This window comes from Labeo rohita, unplaced genomic scaffold (assembly GCF_022985175.1).
Source record: "Labeo rohita strain BAU-BD-2019 unplaced genomic scaffold, IGBB_LRoh.1.0 scaffold_77, whole genome shotgun sequence".
NCBI classification, from domain to species: Eukaryota; Metazoa; Chordata; class Actinopteri; order Cypriniformes; family Cyprinidae; genus Labeo; species Labeo rohita.
Window position 1 is genome coordinate 32,407 of NW_026129711.1, and position 18,217 is coordinate 50,623.

Sequence of the window (18,217 nt, forward strand, 5' to 3'; positions counted from 1 at the left end):
TTTTTTTTTTTTTTTTTTTTTTGGTTTTATTTATGGATGTTTTCTCTGTGAATATAAACACATTCATCTCCAGTATATTTCCAATTATACGAATGAGATGCAGTCGACATGGCACTGGTGGGATGTGCAAGAAACTAAAACCCTGGGCAATTCTTTATCTGTGTTAATATTCTCACAGCTTGGACAGAAGACAGTGTCTTGGAGCATGATATTAGCAAAACCAAGGTATACTGAAGAAATCGAGTTTTTTTAATAATGAAAAGAACATTGAATGCTTGTGTATAAATCACTCATTGAATCTGAACTTTTTTAAAGAGTATACTCAGGCTCAATTTCCCAATCCACAATCCGCATGTTGTGCCTGTTTACATACTAGTTGCCCATGTTCATACATATAGATGGAGGAGCCTGGATTGGAGGGATCTGAGATGGCAGAAATAATAAACAGGACTTTCTGTCCCTTAAACTGCTTTGATAAGTCTTTGAAGAATTTGATGTTAAATCTCATCGTTCTTGTGAGATCAGAATCAGTGAACCACTTTTTAATAGATGCCACAGAAACCATGTTGTGCTCTCCATCTAACTCTTTAAACCTGTCAGTTTTTAGGTACGCCTTCAGGGCTGAAAGATACGGATCTTCATAATCCAGAGATGTGAAGGTCAAGCAAAACACTTTAGGTACATCAGGATTAAGAATGATGTTGTTTAGACCGTCTGAGTCTACAATTTGCATCCCTTCCAGTGACTTGGTGATAAAACTCAAGATGTCAAGTTCAGCCTTTGCATCACTGAGCCAGTGCATAACAGTGTCGGCATTAAATGGGGAGCTCTTGTGGATATTCAGGATGTCTTCCAGAGACTTCTCCTCCATTTCTCCTCCTCGAACAACAGGCAAGACCCTGCCGACTGTTCCCAGGAGCATTGTCTTGTAAATGATAAATGATTTCTGAAATAATTGCAGCCTCTGTTTGATGTCACTAAAACTATTAACCAGTGAATTTCCCAACAGGTCATTGTATGTCCTCTCCGCCTTTCCCAGCTCCTCGATTACAGATTCAGTTTGAAAAGCCACACTTGTGGTGATTTCTCTCTCTACCCGAGCTGCTTTAGTGTTCAAAAGATGAAGCGGATAAAGCCATACCTTTATTGGAACCTCATTCTGTGGATTCTGCAGCAGAGCCGGGAGCTGCTTGTACAAATTCAGGGCTTCCTTGTATGTGGTGGTGTTCTGCTCAAAGCGGATGTCACTGTGAAATGTGCAGGCAATCTTCTCAGCCATTTTCTTTTCAGCAGCGGACATTTTTAAAGTTGCGTTTGCCTCAGTGGAAAAATAAGGGATCATTTTGACCATAGCCTTCAGTTCTCCATCAATCTCCTGCTTGTTTTCCTCTACTGAAATCATCTAATCAAACACCATGATGGCCTGAGCTCCGTACAGCACAGCAACGACCACATGAGTTGCAGTTTTCTGGTCAAACACCTCAGGGTAGGTAAAACGACCCAGCTGGGACATTGTGAGCTGTTCATATCTTGTGGTTTCACTGTAAAACATTGTAACTCTGGACTGTTGTTTTGAGGATTTGGTGTCATGCAGGAACTTCCCAGATCCTCCCACCTCCATGAGCCCCGCTAAGAAACTGGTCTTCAGGGAAGCGCTTACATCCAGGAGACTGAATTTATTTGAGAGAGAGTCAGAGCCACTGAACTTTACATTTGTCTGGGGCTGTGGATGACTGTCCAAATCTTCACTCAGTGATTTCTTATCCCACAGAGTAACACCTGAAATTAGAAGTAGCTCTAATAGGTATGTATAAAGAAGTGGCAGTTGGATGGTTTAGTGATGGGTTAACATGCAAGTTTTTTTTAGTATTTTCACACAATAATGGATAAGTGGTCGTTCAACATATTTTAAGAAATGTAATGAAGGAAATGTTTATTTAGGTAGGTGTAGCACCTGGAATGAAGGAATCGTTGCGGCGGTCATACAGCATACCGGGAAACAGAGGTCTTCCAAGGGCTGCGACTTCCATAGTCTCAGATGTCAGGGCTGTTAATGAAGAGAAAAGACAATATTTATTACCATATAAAAAAAGTTTGTCAAAAAAAACTCTGATGTTGGACCAAGGAATTCCCTGCTGAAAAATCCTGTCCAGTCTGGAATCCATGCTGGTTTATGTTGGATTTTTCAACAGGGAATTTCTTGATCCAACATCAGAGTGCTGGTATAGTGCTGGTCCAGGCTGGTTTATGCTAGTATAGTGCTGGTCTAGCTGGTGGACCAACATATTCATGCTGTTCTCAAGCAAAATGGAGCTGGTGATGCTGGTTCACCATCATGGTCTTGCAGGGTTTAGTATCAGTAGGCCAGCTGTCTGTATGCAAACAGTGTTTTGGGGACAGATATAGTTTTTGCTTGCATATTTCTCTATTTAACACATTAATGATGCAAAGAAACAACAATCTAAGGTTAAAGCATGATTTACTGAATTGTGTTAACTTTGTCATTTCTTTTGCTTCCTCTGCTGAAAGTAGAACTAAAAAAATTTAATTGCTTTTGTTAAGTATGTTATGATTACATTATTAATCAATATCACCGGTAAAACGTTTCAAAGCATCAAGTGAATTGTCAACTGTTTCATAAGATCTGTACACAAATCGGTTAAAAAGAGCTTGTGTACACTGCATAACAAAAATGTTTGAGATATGAAAACCCAAAAAATGCCTAATAGAAGCTTACTCAGTTTGTTCAACAACAGGGGTTGACAGTTAAAGGAACACTCCACTATTTTTGAAAATATGCTAATTTTCCAACTACCCTAGAATTAAACAGTTGAGTTTTACTGTTTTCGAATCCATTCAGCCGATTGCTTTCACACCTGGTGCATTTCCCCCCTTAGCTTGGTTCATTTGGGTATATGTGAACATGGCAATCACGCTCGGATTCACACCAAAACAGTCGGTCCGAGATTGCCTGAACGAGGAGGTCTCGGCTCGATTGAAAATGAACTCTGGAGAGGTTCGGTTGTAGTGAGAAAACAATCCGATCCAACGGACCAATAAACCAGGCTATATCACATTGTTTAACCCTTTAACGCGTACGATCACACCAGTGTGATCATTCTTGGCTGGTTCCTGAAGCATACGATCACACCGGTGTGATTCGAACGTACGTCGCATCACGTGATCAACTGCTGAATTTAAATCTGCTTTGGCGCTTTGGCTGGCGCTAAACCAAAGCAGAGGCGCTGAGCGCTTGTCATATTATCGCAACTATTCAGTGTTTTCAACAATATAATGCCTATTTAGGTTCCAGACATTTAAATACAAATAAGTCCTAGTAAAACGATGCATTTATAGTTTGCAAAATGCACGCCGATGTCCATGGAAGTGGCAATAATGATCCTTACAAATGTTATCTGACGACATATTTTATTAATATCATATACACATTGTGTAGGTAACTATAACGTTTACTCTGCTCTTCTCCCAACTCACCAGAGACTTACTTTAATGTTTATCGGGAGGAGAGGATGAATTTGCGTCTTGTAAATCCCACAGCTCGAATTCAGCGCAAACTAACATGGCGGCGCCCATCACCCGGTATAGATCATCTAACGCGGTCATTATAAAAGTGTTTAAACTTCCAAATACACTTGCACATATTTCAAAATCGTAATATCAGATATTTCATAATACAGTGAGCACGTTTGTGAATATTAATAATAAAAAAGGAAAAACGATATAAGTGATACATGTTTCATACAGCGCAATTGTGGCTGCGTTGTGTCACGTGACAAACACGACGCGTCGTCATGGAAACAATAAGGCGATACATTCTAAAATAATGGTCGCCTAAAAAAAATCACTCTGGGGTCTTCAGCTAGAATATTTTAAACTCACGTGTGAAAGGGTTAATGGGTAATTACAGTTCTGTGAACAGCAGTAGCTTTGTTGTTCTGCTAATATGAACCTGTGAATGTCTGTGTGTGTGCACAGGTCTTCGCTATTCAAAATCAAAGCACTCATTTTCATTTTATAATGCTGTCTTATTGCTCTCTTTGTAGAAGGTGTTTTTTAAAAATGTTCTCCCAACAAATCCTGGACTCCTGCTCAAAATTATAAATGAATATAATGACGGCTACAGAAAATGCAACAATAAGCCCACAAAGCTGTTGTTGTTGTTCCATTATAACGGATGACAGCTGAGCGGAATCCCGAAAAAATAAACCATGGAACTTTGACCAATGAGAGGACAGTTTACTCGCGCGTGATTTGTATTAACACATTTGGTCCGATTAGAAACTTTGCTGTGTGAAAGTGAACCTTACCAAGAATAAAAAGCAACACTGTAATAATTTTAATCTCTGTTTTGGAACAAAGCAATCGGTGTGACAGGTGTGAAAGCACCCTTAGCATAGCTTAGCATAGATCATTGAATCTGACCAGACCATTAGCATCTTGCTCAAAAATGACCAAAGAGTTTAGATATTTTTCCTATTTAAAACTTGACTCTTCTGTAGTTACATCATGTACTAAGACCGACGGAAAATGAAAAGTTGTGATTTTCTAGGCTAGGAACGATACTTTCATTCCGGCGTAATAACCGAGTAACTTTGCTGTCATGCCATGGGTGCAGCAGGCGCAATGATATTACGCAGCGCCTGAAAATAGGCTAACTTCCGTCAACATAACCAAAAGTGACCACCTGCTTGCACAGGGAGACTATTTTCGGGCGCTGCGTAATATCACTGCACCTGCTGCATCCATGGTACATCAGCAAAGTTACTTGATTATTATGCCAGAATGAGAGTATAGTTCCTAGCCATATCGGCCTAGAAAATCGCAACTTTTCATTTTCCGTCGGTCTTAGTACACAATGTAACTACAGAAATTTTTAGAAAGTTTTAAACAGGAAAAATATCAAAACTCCTTGGTCATTTTTGAGCAAGATGCTAACGGTCTAATCAGATTCAATGATCTATGCTAAGCTATGCTAAAAGTGCTACCGCCAGACCCGGAGATCGACTAAATGGATTCGAAAACTCTAGGGAAGTTGGAAAATGAGCTATTTCAAAAATAGTGGAGTGTTCCTTTAGTAACAACTTGATAATGAAAGTTCAAAACTGAAAGTTGTTGTTTTTAAAGACTTTCATACTTATTTGGAAAGTCACATGTGTCCAAATTCAGCTGTCAGCTGTCAAAAAGACCACATAGTAAAAAGTATGCCAGTGCACTTAGGACCATGAAATATTGTTGAAAATAAAAATAGCATGCACTTTCAACATTTACTGAAACAGAGTTAATTCAGCCAAAGTCAATGGCCAAGTGCCCAAGTAAAAGAAATTTTAATCACCATAATGGTAACAGACTTAAGCAACTTTTGTACATGTACTATATGAAAGAAATAAAGCCAAACTGGTTTGTAATAAGTGTAGCACCCCCTACCTTATTTTATATCAGTTTAGTAAGGGGCAGCACCAGGTTCAATAATCTAGTGCCTAAAAGATGTTATTAAATGTTATTAAGATGTATAAGGCCTCTCTGATGTCACTAAATTAAATGATTTTCTTTTAGAAAATACTTTGGAAAAAAATCTGTTAACAGAACTTCACTGTGTCAAGAATAAACCCTTTTGAATTAATGAAACACTTTGATAAATAGAAAAATGTACAGAATTTAATTAAAGTAAAATCAAAAAGTAGAAATAGATCAAAGAAACAAGTTTCACGTGGTGAAGTAGTAACACAATCAAACAGATCTCAAGTTTGATAGAAATTTAGCCCCAAAAGGGAAATATCACAGACGCTGTGTTACTGAATTGACCACAATGTCCAATACACTTCAAATAAATTGCACAACAGACTCACTTTAGGTGCAAAGTATTACATTGAACACTCACAGACCTTAAGCGCGCTGAATAACACTGTATAAACTGATATTAAACACTTGTGGGCCCACACACACACACACACACACACACACACCAGTCATTCACACCAGTATACGCACTCACTATATACACTTCAAAGTATTAATACGACGGTTTATCGATTAACTCACTGTAATTACTCCAATCTGTAGCTCAGTCATTCTGAACAAACTCTCTCACAGCTACGCCTTTATGGTCTCTCTTCCTTTTTAACCACTCACAATTTTCTATTATCCTGGGAGGGTCTTAATACATACAAACCAATGAAAATAAAGACCAAATTAACCTGTAGTGCCAAACCACGTTTTTCCACATGTACACACCCATCAACCTTGCTACCAATAACGGCATTCTTAAAGACACAAGCGCACATATCTTATGATTTGAAAATAAAGCATTAGACTCCATTAATATTTTAGCTCTGAATGAGAGCATAAATTAACAAAACAGTAAACGAACAATATAACCCACAACTTTCTAGAATTACATTCTAGTGGGTTACATAAGTGAATAAGGTAATGTTGTTTTTGGAGTTGTTTAATCATCCTCTGGCGAGATGTTGATTTTATCTATGGCTGTGTGGCTATAAGTGAGTTGTAGTTGTTTTATTTCTGTATTTCCTCTTCACTTTTTTCTGTTCTTGCTGTTCCTCCTATCCTCAGTGATTCTGCTTGTTAATCGTAGGTGTCATCACTAATGCTCAGTCACCACTAGAGTGACTAATTTATTTCACTTAACACTGTTTCAGTGTAAATTTTACTCTCTATAGATCAGGACCATATGAAAACTGAGCAGTGTTTGTTTAACACTGGGGATGTTTACTTAATATGTTAAGTCTTTACTTAATAATGTTAAGTCTTGTTTTAATTTAAGTTCATTTCTATGTTTTCTTTTATGTGGATGTGGCCCTTTAAGAATCTTAAGGAGTCATACCATGTGACTATTAAAGTCCCCCTGTAGTGAAAATCAAGATTTTTATGTTGTTTATTTGTTTATGTGGTGCATTTTTAATATGCTTTTAGACAAACCATGTGCCAGTCCATTAATCAACACCATTGCTGAGTATGTTTTATAGACTGTAAAAAATACGTATGTAGTGTCCATGACGTTACCCAACGGTTTCTGAAGACCATTTTTAAAGCTCTTAGTGGGAGGGAGTCGACCGTCGCCATCTTGGAATCGTGTCACTCCACGTCACTCCCGGATACGTGGGTGGAGCTAGTTGCTGAAACCGACGGTGGTGACAGCAGCGGCAATCCACCTGTCACTCAAATGGCCATGCCCTAAATTATGCAGAACTTCAAGGCTTAATATAATTTAAATGGATGAGTTCAAAAATGCCCCCCTCACAGCTGACATGAAGGGCAAAATTAGCTATATAGACCAAAGCCACTTTTTGTTCCAGGCTGTAAACATTTTTTTTCTGCTGTGAAGTTGGGCATTTTAACATGGGGAGTCTATGGGACTGACTCCCTTTTGCAGCCAGTCTCTAGCGGCTAGTCAAAGAATTGCAGTTTTAGTCACTTCTGTGTTGGCTTTAAGAGGGGGAGACCGGGAGGTTGCCGCTTGGTATTTTCTCATAAAAACTGTAGTTTCCCAAAGGATGTCCCAGAAATGCGGTTTGAAACAGCCCTTTTTTTTGCTATGTCACAAACTTCAGTAACCAATCACGTCAAAGGAGAGATTCCTATCATTAGCATCCAAAATATACCAATAGGCAGTGGCGGCTCATGGGTTTTAAAATAGAGAAGGCACACTAATTGTATTGGTCTGGGGATCCCTGCCGATTATTATTATTATTATTATTTGCTTAACCACTTTAAAATGGCTTTTTGGTTGCTTTTAGTCAGAAAACGTAAAGCAAACGACACACATACAGCAAGACAAGATAATTTCACTTACCTGGTCTATCACTTGAAGCAAACATCCATCCCTTCTTAAAAGTCTATGTTAAAAGAGAGCAGCCTGTTGTGCCATTTAATTAGACCGGCTGCTGTAACTTTAGCCTATTTCCAGCTTAGACATGTTCTCACTTCTTTTTTAATTTGTATATATATACTGTTTGAATGACAGCTTGGTAAATCTGTCAAATATTCAATATTGCTACTCATCATAAGTACTTGGTAGATGATCAGTGCAGATTTCAAACTAATATCATGTTATTTACCTCTATGATGACTTGTTGAAATACCAGAAGAGAGGCTAGCCTCCCTTACGAGGTTTCTTTTCTAGACACTCCTCAGCGTTAAAAGTAAACACTCGCTGGTGACTGGCTAATTTTTTTACCAACGGACACACGAGAGCTCAGCTCTCCCCCTCCCCTTCTCTATCACTTAGTGGCTGTAACATGTTATGGTATTACAGTTAACAAAATATACACATTCTGAGACATGAACTAAAATGAATTGTTAATTTTATTAACATTAAATCGTCCTCCTCTCATTTTGTCTACGAAATTTTGGGGAAGCTGTGCCTCCCCTGCCGAGCCGCCACTGCCAATAGGATTATCAGCACAAAACCAAATATTAAATAGAGCATTTAATAGAGCATATAAAGCGTTAAATAGAGCACAACCGCTAGGTGTTAACTTGAAAAATAACCCGCAGCAACAGTGTAAAAGTAGCCCGGAGTCAGACGCACCTCTCCCGCATTGCTGTCTGCACTTTACTCGTATATGCTCGCGGGCTGTATGATTATATTTGTAAAGGGCAAGCTTAGTATTGATTATTCATTTATTTTCCAGTTTCACCTTTCCTCTCAACGTCAATAAACCCGTGGACAAGGAGCCAGTGTCTTCAGGGTCTTGATGTTAGAGAAGAGTTTACCTGGCTGTCAAGTTATATATAATACATATACTGAGGACAGCACAGGGGATTTTACTGTGTAAACATGTAACCAGCAACGTGTTTTTTTTAATTAAATAACTTATTAAAATTAATTTGGAAAATTGTCTTGGTGTTTAAAAACACACTCTAAGAAATGTGATATGTAACACATACAGTTTTATTGTGGTCTTGCTGGGATCATACCAGCACCCAAAAGACAACAAATGCAACCAGCATCCAATACTGTGATCCAGCATCCCATGATGGGGACCAGCAACCAGTATCCAATTCTGGGATCCAGCAAACCAGCAACCAGCATCCAATGCTGGGATCCAGAATCCCATGCTGGGGATCAGCAACCAGCATCCAATGCTGGGATCCAGCATCCCATGCTGGAGACCAGCAACCAGCAAACCGTGCTGGGATCCATCAAACCAGCATGCAAAACATACCTCATGCTGGTGATCAGCAATGCTGGAATTTTCAGCAGGGAAGCATGACCAGAAAGTATGAAGTTTAAAGGTTTTGAAGGAAATACAGGTTATTAGAAAGACAGACAGACCAAAATTATCACAGTTTAGTATTTTCTAGCATGAATTAACATAATTAACTCTTTGCCCCCAATGATAGACAGTTCCATCATTTGGGACAACACTTCCAAAGATAGAATTTTCTGGCTTTCCATGTTCTCACTGTAGAGGGCACTACTGCAAATCCGTATGTAACCTTCCGTTAAAAGCTAAGAAAAAAGCATGAACAAGTGACAGAAGCAGGGTTTAGGTATTTGCAACTAACACAATCATCAGACATTAATAAGCATATAAATCAAAGCTATTTAATGTTACTGAATTAAACATTAAAAAGCTTTGATTTATATGCTTATCAGCTTATGCTTATTAGGCTCTAGCCTGAGTGATAGTGTCTACTACGACCAGTGGAAGATCACTCAGGTCTGCCGTGTCACGTCCAGGAGCCACAAGTGGAGGTTCCAAAGATCTGGACTCGGGTGCCATATGGTGCTGAGCCCCTGAGAAGGCAGGTCCTGCCTCAGGGAAATGTGCTACAGAGGGGCTGTCGTGAGGAGCATGAGTTCCACAAACCAGATCTTGGTGTGCCAGAAAGGCACAACCAGTCTGCACAGTGTCTCACTGGGGGAAACAGATACTTGCGTAGAGCTTGAGGCCAGCTATGTGCCAGAGCATCCATGCTGAGGGGCCCCTCAGTCAGGGAATAATACAGCTGGCAAAGGGAGGACTCACTGGAAGCAAACAGGTCTACCTGAGCTTTCCTGTATCGACTTCAGATCAGCTGGACCACCTGGGAATGGAGTCACCACTCTCCGGGAAAAGTGAGCTGTCGTGAGAGCACATCAGCTGCACAATTGAGCTCCCCTAGAATGTGGACGGCATGCAGTGACTTGAGTTGCGATGTGATCTAAGACCTCCCTGCCGGTTAACCCTCTGGGGTCTGAGGGTGTTTTGGCACCCTGGAGAAGGTTTGACATGCCCTGACATTTGTGCTTTTTTCAGTATCTTAAAAACATATTAATGGCTAAAGTCTGATTACATTGTAAGCACAAACTGGGCTACAATAATATACAAGCAACATTAATGTACATGTTTTTGTTTTTGAGAAAACAACGTTTATGCGTGGTTACTGAAAAACTGAAATTTTTAAGTCACTGAAATAAGGCCATGAAACACATATAGAACATTTGTTCACAAGACTTTTGAACTGTGGTAGTCTAGAGTTTTTTCTACAAAATGATGTGAAAATCATTGCATTCGTTTACAGAAAACAATATATTGATTTTAATTTTTTAAGACGTTTTGTGACTTAAAGGGAATATGCAAGGGAGTGACAACGGCCATGAATATTTATTGATTCACACCTGAGAGACAAAAGGCCCTCCTCTAATGGCCCATCAACTCAGACTGTCAGGTAGAAACAATGAGAGATTCAAAGAATGGAGTTTTAGACTATTTGTATTTTATTTACAACACAGTATCATCAAAACATACATAATGAAGGTCAAAAGCACATTATTGACTACACTGATCTAACCATAGAGACGTGAATAGACTTTGTGTCATTCCTGAAAACTGTTTTCTGGATTCTGTTCAACAAGTGAATTATACCTGATATTTAAATGATTGCTGCTTCTTTCCATGGAATTAAGAAACAAAACTCATCAGTAGTCCAGGAATTTTTTTTACAATAAAACATCAGTGTAATTGAACATCTGGTGTTGGTACAGCACTCTTCATGTGGAATTCATGTAGCATTCATCTGTGGTGCAGGTATCAGATCACTAGAAAAAAACAAAACAAACAAAAAAACATCTGTAAGCATGTTAATATCAGGAGCATCTGTAATATATACATATAGTATGATTTTGAAGTCATAGACTCACACATGTTTTATACTACCTTAAAAAATGACATTTTATATCTGAGAAACTAATTATTATTGTTTAGCATGTTAAATATCTATTCATGAACAGTGTGTTAATAATAAACTAATACTATCCTATTGTTATACAGTAAATAAATAAATAAATAAATATGATTTTATAGTCATAAACAAGCATGCTTTGTATATATTATACAATACGAAACCATTTTATGTCTGGGAAACTAATGTATTATTGTGAAGCACGTCATAAACATCTATTCGCGATTCGAGTATATGACAGCAGTTTTGTCTAAACAATCTTAGACTCTATCATTCAGTGTTACAGTGTAAACACTATTACTTTTATATCGTGTCATTTTTATTTTATAAAACAATAAAAACATCCTGGCATCCTGAAACATTTCGATACAATGAAATGAAACATACTTCATAACGTTTCACTCGACTGCACGTGTAGTCAGGAATTATAGGTTGGAAAAATCTTATTACTATAATGTGTACAAGTTATGTCACAGTAACACATCAACTAACGTAAGTAGGCAATTAAAAGAAAGACTTACTTCTTCGGTGGATCTCGCCGTGCATAGCATCGCATTCTTCCTCTGAGGGAAATATAAATCTTACTCCTCACAGAGCGTTATCTTTCAGTAACATTAGTAGCAGAGATAAACAATGAAGTCAAGGCTCGCTGCTTTTTTTACGTTGGTGTGGGTGGTGCGCCGCTTGCGCCTCTACGTGGCTGATAATAATATCAAAAGTGTTCGTAGCTCGTGGGTGTGATCAAATAAAAAATAATTAGGTCTGACGAGAAAGACTGGACATGGGGTTGGTTTCATACAGATTACTTTAACACATTATATTTGTTTTCGACAAGACTTGCTTAATTTAAAGTAGACATACCAGGCTTTCTATAGATATATCTCTCATGTCTCTGTGTGGAGTATTCGCTGAGTTTTAGTTCATTTTAGTGATGCATTTCTTAATGACGATCACAGAAAACAACGCAGCAGACTGCATACCCTGTTTGTTTGCTTTATTTCACAAAACCACAGAGTGTTGTTGTTATTATGAGTGTACACAAATAAAAGTGAATTCCTCACAGATATTGCTCTTATCGATCAAAAATGACGGAGTAATTGAAGTTCTTTTTGGCGTTATCAGAAAATCTTCCACAAACCGCACATTTTTTGACCCCAGAGGGTTAATGTACGACACAGCTGCAGTGTTGTCCATACGGACCAACACATGCTTGCCTTGTAGCAGCGGCTGGAACTGCCGCAAGGCTAGATGCACTGCCAGCAACTCCAGGCATTTGATGTGCCAAAGCAGTCAAGGCCCTGTCCAGGACCCCGAGGCTGCCTGCCCGTTGCATGTAGCACCCCAGCCCATACTGGAGGCATCTTGTACTGGAGACAACACACTGAGACACTTGTTCTAAAGGCACCCCGGCCCATAGAAAAGCATGAAGTGGCCTCATATGAAGCAATCCAAGTGGAGTGACTGTGGCTACGGATGTTTCAGTGGTTCCACCAGATAGTTGAAGATCCTGGGGCCTGCTTCCCATAACGGGGCAATGGTGCCCTCTGCGATTTTCATAAAGACACAGGGGGATAGGGACAGCCCGAATAGAAGGACCCAGTACTGTCATGCCCGACCCTGTCATGCCCAAACCATAGAAACGGCCTGTGTTGAGGAAGAATCAAGACATGAAAGTAAGGGTCCTTCAGGTCAACCGCTGCAAACCAATCCATGGGCTGAATGCATCTGATGATGCGCTTCTGCGTCAACATTTTGAAAGGAAGCTTTTGTAGGGCCTATTTAGACTTGCAGATCCAGGATGGGTCAAAGGCCACTGCCTTTCTTGGGCACGATGAAGTAAGGCCTGTAAAACCGTTGCTTCATCTTGGATTAAGGGACCGGCTCAATTGAATCCTTTGCCAGGAGGACAGCAATCTACTTGTGCAAGATAGGACTGCCGGACTGCCACCAAAGTCTCGAGAATCCCATTGAACTTGTGAGGATGCCTAAAGAACTGAAACGCATAGCCGAGTCAAAATGTCCGAATGATCCAACAGGACGAGTTGGGCAGCGTAAGCCACACCCCCAAACTCTGTGCTAGTGGCACCAAAGGAACAAACAACGTTCCCGCAGTGGTGCAGTGGAGGAAAGTCATGCTGGATGGCACAGAAGGCGTTGCGTTCTGACTGAGTACAGCAGAACTCCCCGCGTTCCTGGAGGGACTGGCCAGAGATGTGTGGAGAGACATTGTGTCCCCTAACCGCAGTCTCTTGACTTCTGTCAAAAGGGGGTGTCGTAAGCGCAAGTGAGGAGGCAGTGCGTTGCTCACTGTCAGCCCCCGAGCCTGACAACCTGGGGGAAAGGGAAATTGCTCTTTCTTTGGCAATGTGGCAGAACAGAAAGAAATGGAACCAAGGATTCTCCACCCGGCCCTCCTCCGGGGGAAGGAGCGGCACTGTTCTCATCGTCTAATAAGAAAGAGCAGCTTCACACATCTCTGGGTTGCCCGTGTCAGGGCCACTTGTCGACTTCCTAGACGACTTAGGGGCTGGCTGGGACACAGAGGGCGCTGCCCTCCTGTGAGAGGCTTGACACGCTGGCCTAAGTGTTGCTTCAGCATGGGGCAGAGCAGCTCTGGAGGATGCAGGAGAGTGCCCACGGCGATGAGCAGACTGGTCTAGTCTGGCCTAGTCCGCGGTGGCAAGTGGTGCATCACGCCAGGATGTGCTGAATGGCCTCTGTCTGCTTCTGTACTGCCAAGAACTGCTGGGCAAAGTCCTTGACAGTGTCGCTGAATTGCCCAGTCTAGGAGATGGGAGCATCAAGAAATCGCAGTTTGTCAACGTCTCTCATCTCTGGCTCTTGGATGGAGATGGTGCTCTTGGGCCATTAATGCTTACCATGACTTTCGCACTTGGAGAGTGAAGTCAGTCGAAGAGCGCAGCTCCTGCATCAACCTTGGGTCAGTACTACTCTCATGCATTCGTTTTAGTGCCTTGGCTTGGTGAAGTTGCAGGACCGCCATGGCATGCAGGGCAGAGGCGGCTTAGCCCACAGCACTGTAAGCTTTGGCCGCAAGAGTGGCCATCAGCTTACAGGCTTTGGACAGGAGATGAGGACGATTGTGAGGACGAATGTCTACATACCCCGTCCACCCCGCCATTGAGGGTAGTAAGGATGGAGGAGGGAGACGAGCAGCCTCTGGCCATGAAAGGGGCTGTCCAAGACTTTGTCAGCTCTTCATGCACCAGCGGGAAAAGGGCACCAGAGCAGCATGCAGTTGTGAACATAAAGAAACTCTAATACTTTTAAAAGTGAAGAGTTCAGATGCAAAACCACCTAAAAGCCATCTCGGTCAAAAATGAGATAATGATACTGAGTGAATGCTCCTGACACATAGTAAATGTCCATCAAATACTTTTACTTCAAACTTGTTAAATTCCAGCCTCAGCCCAATCAGAAGTACCAGTACTTACATAGAAACCTATACATCGGAGTCTGATAAATGATAAAAAAGTATTAACAAAAAAAAGAAATCATATACTTTTAATTTTATACAGTGGTATCTCAGCAAGTTCGTATTCTAAATGGCAGGCATGCATTACAAACCACTGTGGCAAAATTGCTATTGTCATGGCTGATTCTATATGATCCAAAGAATCCATGATTTTGTAGGTGGTGCAGCAGTGATCAGAACTGGCAGAAACCCTTAGTTCATGGTGCCAATGAAGCATTCCAAGTTGCATTCTGATACACAGAAGCATTGCTGAGATATAGCCTCACTTTGTGTTTTGGGACTATTCATGGCCAACCAATAAGCGAGACAAGTCATTATTTTAGTATAAATAGCTCTTAATGGTACCAGAGAGAGATGTGACTATCCTCTTACCTGGAGTTTTTGCAGTTCCTCTGGCTGAGACATTAAGTCTTACAGTTTCCTCAGTCCCAGTCTCACTGGTTTTGGGTTGCGATTTTACCTTGTTTTGTGGAAAACATTTATTAACACTAGAACCGCCAGGGGTCACTGTGTACCTAAAACCGCCATGCGGGTACATTTTACCCACACACATGAGTAGTGTTTTGATATGACTAAAGAACATTTATTTAACTGTTTTATGCCATTGTCTTCATAAAGAAGTGTCTAGAGTCATAAAAAAATGATTGTCTAGTCATCAACTATATTTTTTGTCCTGTTGTTTTATGTTTCATAACAGTCAATAAGCTACACAAGCTTGCACTGACAAAGATAATTAAAAGGAAGTAACTACATATTCGGGTGGTGTAATATTATAATTCATTGTTATTAATCAATATATTAGGATCATTCATGTTATTTGAATTACTAAAATAGCCTATAGACAATAATGTGTAATAATAATTCACCACACAGCATAGGATGATGTGATGACAAATTCAAGCACACAGCTTCACCTAATAAATTAATAAGTGAATAAGTGAACAGCGCCAATAAACCAATAAAAAAAGGGGGTTGTATTCATTTTAAATCCTTGAAAATCTCTTGAAATACATCTGGTTAGTCATTCATTATGTATGAAGGCACACTTACCTCTGCATTCACCATAGCAAAGGCTGCCAGGCACAGATACACATAAATGTAGATGAAGTTCAGCTGCCTCAAGTGCATCAAAAGAGCTTCCATCTCAGAAAAGATAACAAGGAGACCTGCTGTCATAAAATATAGCCGTTACAAAAATACTTTTTTTTTTTTTTATTAACAATACTTCAGTATTACTTATATATTTGAAATTATGCTTTATGTAGTAGGTATACTAATATCAATGCAATACTACTCTAGTTGCGTAGTTGTAAGCGAACTATTTTAGTACTACTTGGTACGAAATTGTCTCACTTTTACACCTGGTTTCACAAACAAGGCTTAAGGCTAGTTCCACACTAAAATGCATGTTTGAGCTGTATCAACTGAAAATAACTTGCACTGATGTATCTTAAAATAGGTTTTTAATTGTTTTATTCCAAGATACACGTTTTTTTTTTTCTTCTTCTTCTTCTAAGGCATTTTTGTCAAATTTGTAACATTTAAAAAATGAACATTTTTGAATCACAAGTAGCTTTTCCACAAACTGAAGTATATACTAACACACAGAAGGTGGTACCATCATGGTAACACACAACACTTAAATCACGCAATAAACATTCATTAAGAAGATGTAACATAAAACCTTAAAATCCTAAAAAATGACAAGAAAAATATGGTTAGATTTTTTTTTACCATTTCTTCCCTAGTAAGGAAACTTACTGTGATTATTTTTTATTTTATTATTATTATTATTTACAATATTTTACAGTTAAACTTCAACTCATTATTATTAATATTATTATTTTTTTATTATTATTATTTTTGTAATATATATATATATTTTTTTTACAGTGTATTACTTTTAAATTATGTTTTTACCTGGAGTCTCTGTGTGTCTTTGGGAAGTTAAAAGCTGAAATAATCTGGTAAAGTCTTCAACTGAAGTCTGAAGCTCACAGGACTTATGTATATGTATACTCAAAAAAAAAAAAAAAAAAAAAAAAAAAGCCCTTTACCCTTATGGACCTGGACTCGTGGATGACGCATACTCTGTCCAAATACCCAAATACTTGCGGTGTGTGTGTAGTGGAACTTTTGATTACCAGTTGGGATGCACTTAGTATTGTAAAAATGCAAGCGTTTACAGAGCTTTATTTTTAGTTTCAACATTGTGTTTTAAAATGAACTTCTAATTGTCTGTTCAGTAGTCCCTGTAACAGATGACAATTTAATCTGTGGTGCTTCTGATAAAGTAATGAAAAGCAGTTGCAAATCTACAAAATAAATATACTTTGCACCAATAAAACATGCAACATTTTGTTCTACTACCGAATTAATTGTAATATCTAATTAATATTATTACATTACATTTACACCTTTAGCAGACGCTTTTATCTAAAGCGACTTACAAAAGAGGACAATGGAAGCAATCAAAATCAACAAAAGAGCAATAACATGTGAGTGATATTACAAGTCTCAGTTAGCCTAATGCATTATTAATATTTAACTTACATTGGAAAAGTTTCATGATTTATTCTAAAACATGATGCATGATAGGATACACTAAGCCTCGAATAGCACTCCGGAGCGCTATTCAAAATAGTGTGGATTTAGTGTGTGTGTTAAGGGCGCTGTACTGTGGCATTATTAAGACTTGGGACAGTCTTGCACACTTACTTCCTGTCACTTGCATGCACTCTCAAGGGGCCAAGACCACAAGTGTGGGTATTTGGACAGGACTTTTTGTGCTATACACTTTATAGCATTAAAAAAATGTGAAATCATATGTAAATATTGGCACTATAAAATGTGTCTATTCTTTAACTAAAGTTCAGCCACACATAAATAAATTGTGGAATACATGATAGAGAATTTTTTTCTATCTGAGTGATACAATTTATTGACCAGTGGTAGACCTTTTGGGAAGCAGCTTGTTGCAATAAAAAGACTTTGCGGTCATCAGATTCAGACTCATGCATTTGTTGTTAATAATTAGCTCATTTTCTGTTTATTGTTGAGCTTGCCATCTATGTTAAAGAACTTTTCTGTGGAGCATCATACTCGTCATCAAACTATCACTGTGAGGTTTGGACAACAATGGAAGTTTTTACTCGACTGGTTGATGTGGGAAATGCATTCAATCTATTCAGAAACAGAAATAAAACAAATGCCCTACTAAGAAATAATTAAATGGGTCAGTGACAAAAAGGGGTTGGCAAGATGAGAAACTCAAGAATCTTTTAAAAAATTGTTTTAAAAGCATCCATCAGGTATTTTAAGAAGTACACTGCGTGTTTATCTTGATTTAATGTAATTAAAAATGACATATGCACCATTTTTTTTTTACAAAAGTTAAGACTGAATGTACATGAAAATGTCAAATGGTGTAACCAACAAAAATGAGAAATATTAAATATTTTATCCACCTAGAATGCATGTAAGCTTACTCGTTAAAATAAATACTTCATTTTA

General features: G+C 39.0%; 1 pseudogene; it reads right to left on the bottom strand.

Moving 5' to 3' along the window:
- Positions 1-228: 228 nt before the first annotated feature.
- LOC127161908 (neoverrucotoxin subunit alpha-like) lies at positions 229-16,696 on the bottom strand (annotated as a pseudogene).
- Positions 16,697-18,217: the final 1,521 nt, after the last annotated feature.